This window comes from Anneissia japonica, unplaced genomic scaffold (genome assembly GCF_011630105.1).
Source record: "Anneissia japonica isolate Jap-2015-1 unplaced genomic scaffold, ASM1163010v1 scaffold9668_len1562885_cov226, whole genome shotgun sequence".
NCBI classification, from domain to species: Eukaryota; Metazoa; Echinodermata; class Crinoidea; order Comatulida; family Comatulidae; genus Anneissia; species Anneissia japonica.
The window spans coordinates 1456650-1465360 of record NW_022711326.1 but is presented as its reverse complement, the minus strand read 5'-3'; the positions used below and the strand labels follow the sequence as shown (position 1 = coordinate 1465360).

The following is an 8711-nucleotide window of genomic DNA, read 5'->3' as shown; positions in this document are numbered from 1 at the left end:
TTACAAGGTTGTAACAGTTGAGACCAAATTATTTGGCAAGACACATATCAAGAGATAATAAAAGGAGCAAATATTCAGTATACAATTTAAGTGGTTTCGATGTGTTAGTGAGAAATATTTGGTTTGACGCACGTGGAAATTAAACCTGCACTGAGTGATAAAGCAAAATTACATAGGCCTATCGTATTCAGAATATGAGTATGGTGACTCCGAAAAATGACAGACGTGAGGCCATAATTGATTCTACGTTTAGTTCTTTATTGGAACATTGTCAAGAATATCAATTTTGATACTGGGCGTTTGGATGGTCATTAATTTGAATTAGGCCTATAATTCCAATTGGAATAGTAGTTACAGGACCTCTCAGAATAAGATTAATATTAATGTATTTATTTATATAACACCATTTTAGAAGAAAAGTAAATTACAATTTAAAATGTCCTAAAAAAACCAAAATTTAAAAATTTGCCTTGTTACATTGATGTAAAAGAAGATTATTGTATAATGCATTTATGTTATGAGGGCCCTTGATATCAGCTCTTCAGCAACGAGGAGCTGAACGGGTCACCGTCGTTAAAAATGATTAAAATAAAATAACAAAATAAAAACAAAATAAAAATAAAAAATAAATCAATAAAATAATAATAATAATAATAATAATAGTAATAATAATAATAACAACATAATAAAACATTATCATAATTTAACAAACGATTATTTGTCACGGGGTTTACCCCGGTGTACTGGCTGTCTCTTATACACATCTAGATGTGTATAAGAGACAGCACTCTCTCTCTCTCTCTCTCTCTCTCTTTTCTCACTTCTACACATTCAACACATTCTAAAAAAATATACCGGTACGTTGTGTATGGGCGTTAATAGTTTTTTTTTTATCATAAAAGCATCGTATCCAGATCAAGATTGGGAAAACTTCCCCTGGCAAACTAGCAATACACTAAATTATCACAACTAATTATGATGACATGTACATGTATTACTCATTAACTACCTTATCCAAATTAATTTATCTCAGCTAATGGTCTCAAGAGAGATCTTAGAAAGAAATATGTTAACAGAGTGTATACAAATCAAGGTTGATAATAATAATAATAATAACGGAATAATAATAGGCCTAATAATAATAATAGGCCTAAAACCTATGGTGCTATTATTTACTGTAATAATATTCGTATTTTTTTCTTATTCCGACAATAATTTATTGTTTGTCCCAATGTGTCCCAAAACCGAAATGGCCGGAAAAGACTTTCAAAGCTTGAACACAGTACGCATCGGAAGTTGGTAATATGCCTTAGCATACCCTCGGACCGCTGCCCGCAACAACAGACCTCGAGTGTACAAATTTGGACCGCGAACTTTAAGATGTATGTGCATTGTCTGTTTCAGTCAATCAGACCAAAACCGACCAAAACATTAACATTTTACAAAGTTCGCCAACTATGATACAGTAATGATAGTATTCCTTGTGGGTCGGGTCGGGTCTATTTCAGCTGAGAATGCAACCCTATTGCTTTCGGATCGTGAAGTTAAGGCTTATGGGAATTTTCTGAAGTGAGAGAATAATAATGATTTTTATTGTGATTTACAAAAGTTCCGTTATTTATAATTTTATTTATTAATTATTATTTATTATTGTTTATATCAACTAATTTGTATGGTAATCCACGCACTTCGGTACGGTATATAATTACATTTGCCTATGGAAAATTTTAAGGGAATTGGAATAATTATAGAGATTTATTACAATGAACATAGTTACGGTATTGTTTAATCGTGCTTTTTAACGTTAGACTCTGAATTACTAAACGGGCATGCGGCTGTTTGCTTTTCAGAGTATTACAGAGTATTAGGCTCCTGTGTAAAATGTTTTTATATATTATATACAATATACAAGATATGTACAATATTTTTATGAACTTCCTCCGGCAAAAAAAACCCCAAAAAACATGACAAATGTTGGCACCGCATATGCATTTTGAAATTATTATTATTATTATTGAATAGGTCTATGTTATTATATCGCTTCAAACAAATCAAATACACCTAGGTAGTCGTAGACTGTGGCTTCAGGGTAAGTTACGATACATTATGCATGCATTTATAGATAACATAACATACCTGACTTTTATTTTAAATTTATTGTCGAAAACATTTCTACTTAGTCACCCTGATATCTGATGATGTGTAACAAATATGACAGATAATATGTAAGCCTTATATAGTGCGAAAAAAGCTTTTCTGCCTTCACAATTATGACATTAAGAGGTATTTGCTAGTCGTTATAAAATTCAATTAATTTTGGATTACTTTTCTCGAGTGATGCGTTATTATTCTTACACTAACGGGGTCGAATTAGAATTGCATTAATAAAACGAACATAATTTTCTATTACACATAAACACAAAATCAGTATGCAACATGGAAGACGGAATGAGAAACGTATGCTTGTTGACTAACTGGATGAGAACAACGTACGGTAGTCAAAAACGGTCGACAATTACAACGACAATATTTTATTTCTCGACCCCTTGCGTTTGCGAGGTATAAAAGATAAATCATTCAGTAGTGGTAAAATTTAAAAATATACAGTGATCAGAAATTAAATATCAAATGAACAAACAGAATCGATGCACACAACAACAATGGAACTGATAATTAGGCTTACGCTAACCAAGGAAACACAATATGTCTCCATAAATTCAGCTCCAACAGAACAAGATTAGACAATTCATAGGACCAGAAATCAATAGTTTAAAAACCAAAAAAATCAAGAAGTGGTGTTTTACTTACAGATGATATATATATTTCCCGGGTTTGTGCTCTGTCACTCAAGAATGTCCGCGCTTGAGCAACTATATAAATGCAATGTTTATTATCGGATGCAATGCATTGATCCAACTGCTACTACTAATAAAACGTCATCAGCATTTAAGCCAATTGTATCATCGCTGAGAAGACGTACATACAGACAGTAACCAACATTTTTATTTCCACAATGTTTAAAGTAGGTGACCCTTTCCAGCATAGCTTATAGTAGTAATACGTAGGGGCATACTTTGACAACTCAAAGACAATACAGAAAAAGAGAAAATAAACGGTAATTACATAAAAATCAAGAATTAATAGATTTATAATATTTATACATAGTTTAAAAAGGTCAGTTATAATACATCATTGAAGTAAAAATTCAATTGCAAATAGTGAATAAAGATAAAGGAGAACATCAATAGAGCGACAGCGAATACCATCGATCGAAGAAGATGGACTTGAATCTGGTTTTAAATGTTGCCAGGGAGTGAGTGTTTTTCATCGAATATGGGAGTGAGTTGAGAATAGTAGGAGCAAGGTAACTGAAGCTAGCTGCATTTAAAAATTTCTAATTTTGGGCTGGGAATGTTAAGATGATTGAGGGAGATAGAACGGGTAGTGATATTTCTTTGAGGGGGAAACGACAGACGTCGGCATAAGTATTGTGGTGCTAATTCTTTAAGAGATTTAAAAGCGAGGGAGCCAAGTTGAAATTCCACTCGCTGAGAGACAGTCATTAGGTGCAAAGTTGAGAAAGGTGCAGAAGGGGATTGCGAGGATGTACTTCGAGAATTAAGCGAAGAGATCGATTTTGCAGCTTCGAATTTTGTGGACATTCTGGATGCTTCTTTTACCCCAGATGGAGGCGCAGTAATCTATATGAGGCAGGGATATTAATAATTATTATCTGTGGACAGTGTGCGCGATACCGTAACGGTAATGCATAGCTGAGCATAGGCCTACTTAATCCGATACGACTTAAATGTGCGATTCCCACGATCTGACGTAGGCAGCGAATAAGACGGTGCCCGTGGTGGTGCGCATAAACATGCGCGCTGTAATACAGCCAAAATAAAAATGACATATCTCACATGACTATTTCAACTGGCACATTTGAATGTATGTTTGACATTATTTGAAAATATTTGACGTTAGCTAATATCACTTTCATATGTTGATGTCGTGGCATTAGGCAAAACAATACCATTGTTACATGTATTGCGATACATTTTTAATTTGCGTAAAATATATCTATAATATGTATTTGCCTGTTGGGAAATCAACACTCCATTAACGATTGGTTTTATGTCGTTTGTCAAACCAGGGAACAGTGAATCAAACCATTTATTATTGGACTAGACAAACCATTAAAATAGGTCTACACCTTCATCATGTTTATGTATTGTACAATCCACTAATCGTCTTCATGTAACAGTCATTGCTCTGAAAATAAAATACTGACATTAAGAAGGTAACATTTTATTAGCCAGTAACCGTCCCTTTACATTTGAACATTACTCTTCATATTTGTATAGGCCTAGTAACTTTGTTCATTATTTTTCTTGTAATTTTTTGTATTTTTTTTATATTATATGGATTATCTGAATTAATGGACCTTCCCGGAGTGTCAATCAATCTTAAAAATGACCAATCAGGACAGTGCCAGGAATACGCGCATGTCACATCTAACAAGCAAACGTGTTTTGCGTATGTTCTAACATAGGCCTACTAGAAAGTTTCCGCAACCTTATGAAAACGATAACGAATACGTCATCTTCGTTATCGTCATTTGTGCCTAAAACATTCTTTTTGAAATACATGTAAGAGCTGAATATGATTGTTGATTCGTGTAGAAGGCATAGAAATATAAAGGCATTAGAATTTTTATTTATGTTTTTATATATTTAATGTAATCTTTTATGTATTTTGTAAATATTCATTCCTAATTTGTAAATGCGTATTTTAATGTTTTTGTGTAATTTCATTATTTGTAATTAAGGCCTTTATATTTTTGTAAATGCAATAATTTTAGCCTGTGGGGCGGAAACGTTCATCTTAATATCGATGAGGGTACTAGTACATCGTTTGTGCATCAGAATCAGAATATATAAATTCTATATTTGTTAAATAAGTCAATCAACGAATTTTCAAAACATAGCAGTAGAAACTGAATTTCGTTTTAGAATTTTCAACAAGAGAACAATTAAAAAGGACCTTGAAGTCAAACCAAAAACAGTAGCTGTTTGATCTGTACCACAACACTACAATATTATATAGGCCTATACACTACTGTATAATATTATTATGGTTAGGTCTATTATTACAGTAGACAACATTTGTAATTAAATTACGCTTGTTCACCCTTTAAAATGTTTCCGCACCTCGTATGTCTGCCGAAAATACAAACAATCTGGTTTATCTCTCATTTCACTGACTCTTATAACGGTGCGTGGCCTTTAATATATGATATCAATTTAATTGGTAACGGAGCACCGGTGACATAAAATTATCTGTATACGAATCCATCGTTCAGTAATTACGATATCGTATACTGTAATCATAATTCTGAATAACAATTGATTTTAAGAATTGACTGTATTATATTCATATAATTTCACAAGGGATTGGCCTAGTAAACGGTGAGCGTGCCTCTGGAGACAATTGACAATATATTTTATAACTCTGGCGTTTTTTTCCATATAGAAATTAATCTTTATTGATTGTTTTTTTTTTAAATATTCAACGGATTATCGATCGATCTAGAGGCTGAAAAATGCCCTGACGCATTCGATTGAAGCTAAATTGTAAATAATTAGGCCTAATATAATAACATGATTTTTTTTTGTAGTCGAATGATTGTCAGGACTACCAATTAGGTACATACCCCCTGGAAGTCATGGCGCTTTAAGTAATAGTTTTCTCGAGTTGCTAGGATGGTTGTCAGTGCAACAACATGTATGAATATTTCTAGAGCATTATTAAAATAATATCACGTAGATCTCCGTAGAAGATATGGTAGAAATGAGGGGTATGTTATTTTGTATATGTTCTCTGTAGTTCACATTACACGGAGGTTTAGCAGATGGATGATTTATGGGATGTCACAAGCTAATATTTGAGGTAACTAGTCATCCGTGGGTACGACATTAAACTCAATCTGGTCGAGTCATCGGCGAATCAACTAACAGCACTCACAGATGTGTTTTAGTGACTGCTGGGAGGGGGAGAGCTATGGTCACCACGCAGCAAGAAAAACAAAACTGAACAAGGGGTGATGCGCTGGATTAGATTGAACTGGATTTGGATTGGATTTATTCGGTGTGAACACCAAGGATAGCCCACGAAAGTCGAAAGTCTAGAGAAGAAGACTTATTTCCAGTGGGGTCCTTCTGGTGGTGACTGGGCAGTACACCGGGAGACAATCCCCTACTCTTTTCCAAAGAGTGATCTGCGTTCTTTAACGTGCACATGGGCCATAAATACACACGGGACCAACGGCCTAAACGTCTCATCCGAAAGGCGGTGCACTATTGTAACTTGTATATCAGCCCTCTAGCTGAAACACAAGGAGAGGTAGCGATGGGAATTGAACCGGGGACCTAGATATCTCCACGGTTCAGCGCACACACCAAATTAGCCGACTGAGCTAAGCTGCTCTCAACCGTGGGTATCTCCGTCGGTGTTGTATACTATTGCGATCGTATGGGTTACAGTGGTGCGCAAGATCTTCCCCGACAGACAGGGGGACTAGTACCCCGACATCGACATCCTTTTTAAATAATGAATCCCATAATTAACACAATATTTTATTATCTTTTAATAAAAAATATTCCCAGACAAATTTATTTTTCCCGACCGGGGGTGGGGGGGGGGATGGGGCCGCTAGGCTTCGCAGAATCGGGTGGACCACTTGTCGGAGAGATTGGGCCCCTCGTCGGAGAATCCTGGCGCCGCCCTTGACAAAGAGAGATAGGAATTGAACCGAAGACTAAGAGATACCCACGGTTCAGAGCATACCACCAATTTAGCTGATTGACCAGCTGCTCTCACACTTCAGAGTCAACGGCCAACCTTTGTTTTAAGGAGTAGGAGTTCTATTGTACTTTACACTATAATGCGTATGCCTATGTTATGCCTCGCCGAGTAGAACCCTGTAGCATTTAACCTGAGGCTTGATGGGTACTGGCCTTCCTATTAATGTCTATCCTTGGTTCAATCATGACCAATAATAGATGGATGATAGATCACACTGGTTAATATGTTGTAATACAAATATAGCCTATGATATCACCATTTGAAATACACGTGCAATGGAAATAAGTTTTCTCCATGGGTTATCATTTGTGTTCACGCCGAATAAATCCAATGCAATCCAAAGTAGACCAAGTCATACGATGTGAGCTTGCCTTGCTTTACTGACTCGAAATTATCGAATATTGATTTAGACATAAAAATTACCAAGTGAAAAAAAAATCACCAGGTTCGATTCCAAGAACCTATTACGAGTTTAAATTATAGGTATGATGTACAACTTATATAAACAAATAGATAAATTATATTAACAGTGCTAGAACATGTGATGTTATAATCGTATCAAACATAGGGGTATGAAGCTCATCAATAAAAAGTATTTAGTTGTATGATTGGGATCGAACCTGCAGCCTCTCGCTATACAGGCAAGTGACATACGACATAGCGCAGATTTAAACGCCAGATATATTTTCTCATCATACAGCTGGCGTTAGCGCTCACATATAATGGAGTTGCTCATCCTACTTATCCTAAAGAGCATCGTGATTGGGTAATACAATCGATGAAAAAAAGACATTGTATACAATTCGGTTTAAATGTAAATTGTTCTACTAATTCTTTCCTTTAGGCCTGACCAGGAGCAACAGTGTATGGGTAGGAGTGACAATAACAATAAATCATCCTAGAATAGTTAAAATGTTCTCGTATAAGCGGATTCACAAATTAACACATTCTGTAAAATTGTAATGGAATTCATCCATAACAGGAGGTGACGAATTGCAAAGTAAGGAATTCTTGGGCCGTAGGCCAGGTGGCCACTCAGGGCCCTCACAGTGGTCCCTGGGAGGAGCCCTTAGGAAGCTCTGGCGTCTATAGCCTTTTTAAAGTCGTATCTAATTAATTTTAAGGAATACAATTAAAATTTATTTCCGCACTACATTTTCAAAATACAGTGGTGGGTCCAGGAATTCCAAATAGACGGGACAGGCCAGGGTCTTTTACAGATGAAGTGTAGACCACCTCAGCCCCCACCATGGTTGGGCTGAGATAAGAAAATTTATGATTATGGCACCTCTAGTTGGCCGGAAATGGTACTCTCAGACTTAAATTTGAATATAATTTTTTTTATCCCCTTTTAAATTTTGAAAAAAATAAGGATGATGGGCCGCCTGGGCCTCCTTGAATCTACCACTGAAATACTCATAATTTTTTTTTTCACTTTATCCTGGTAATCATAATAATGCTCGCTTACGGTACATTTCGTGCAAGCTAACATTTATAAAAATAATGATTATTATCTACTGATTAGCTTGTGACGTATTCGAAACATGAACAACTAACGATAAACCATTCCTTCATGGATAAATTAAAAACAGTCACTCCAATTCTATCTTTGCATGTACAGTAAAATGCTTTTTCTAAGAAGTCTCCTCGACAAAATTATTGACTTTTCCTGACGGGAGATCTGCTCCCCCCTCCCTTAGAATTTAGAGCAAATAATCCAAATTCCTGATGATGACATCGCATACCATGTAGATGTGTATAAGAGACAGGAACACCAAGGATAGCCCACGAAAGTCTAGAAGACTTATTTCCGGTGGGGTCCTTCTGGTGGTGATTGGGCAGTACACCGG

General features: G+C 35.7%; 1 protein-coding gene across 1 annotated transcript in view; it reads right to left on the bottom strand.

Moving 5' to 3' along the window:
* The window catches only part of LOC117107445 (potassium channel subfamily K member 16-like), an 18942-nt gene extending 16039 nt beyond the window's left edge, over positions 1 to 2903 (bottom strand). Inside the window, exon 1 of the mRNA XM_033249145.1 lies at positions 2809 to 2903. The gene's annotated coding sequence lies outside the window, so the exon portion shown is untranslated. The remainder of the gene's footprint in view (positions 1 to 2808) is intronic.
* Positions 2904 to 8711: the final 5808 nt, after the last annotated feature.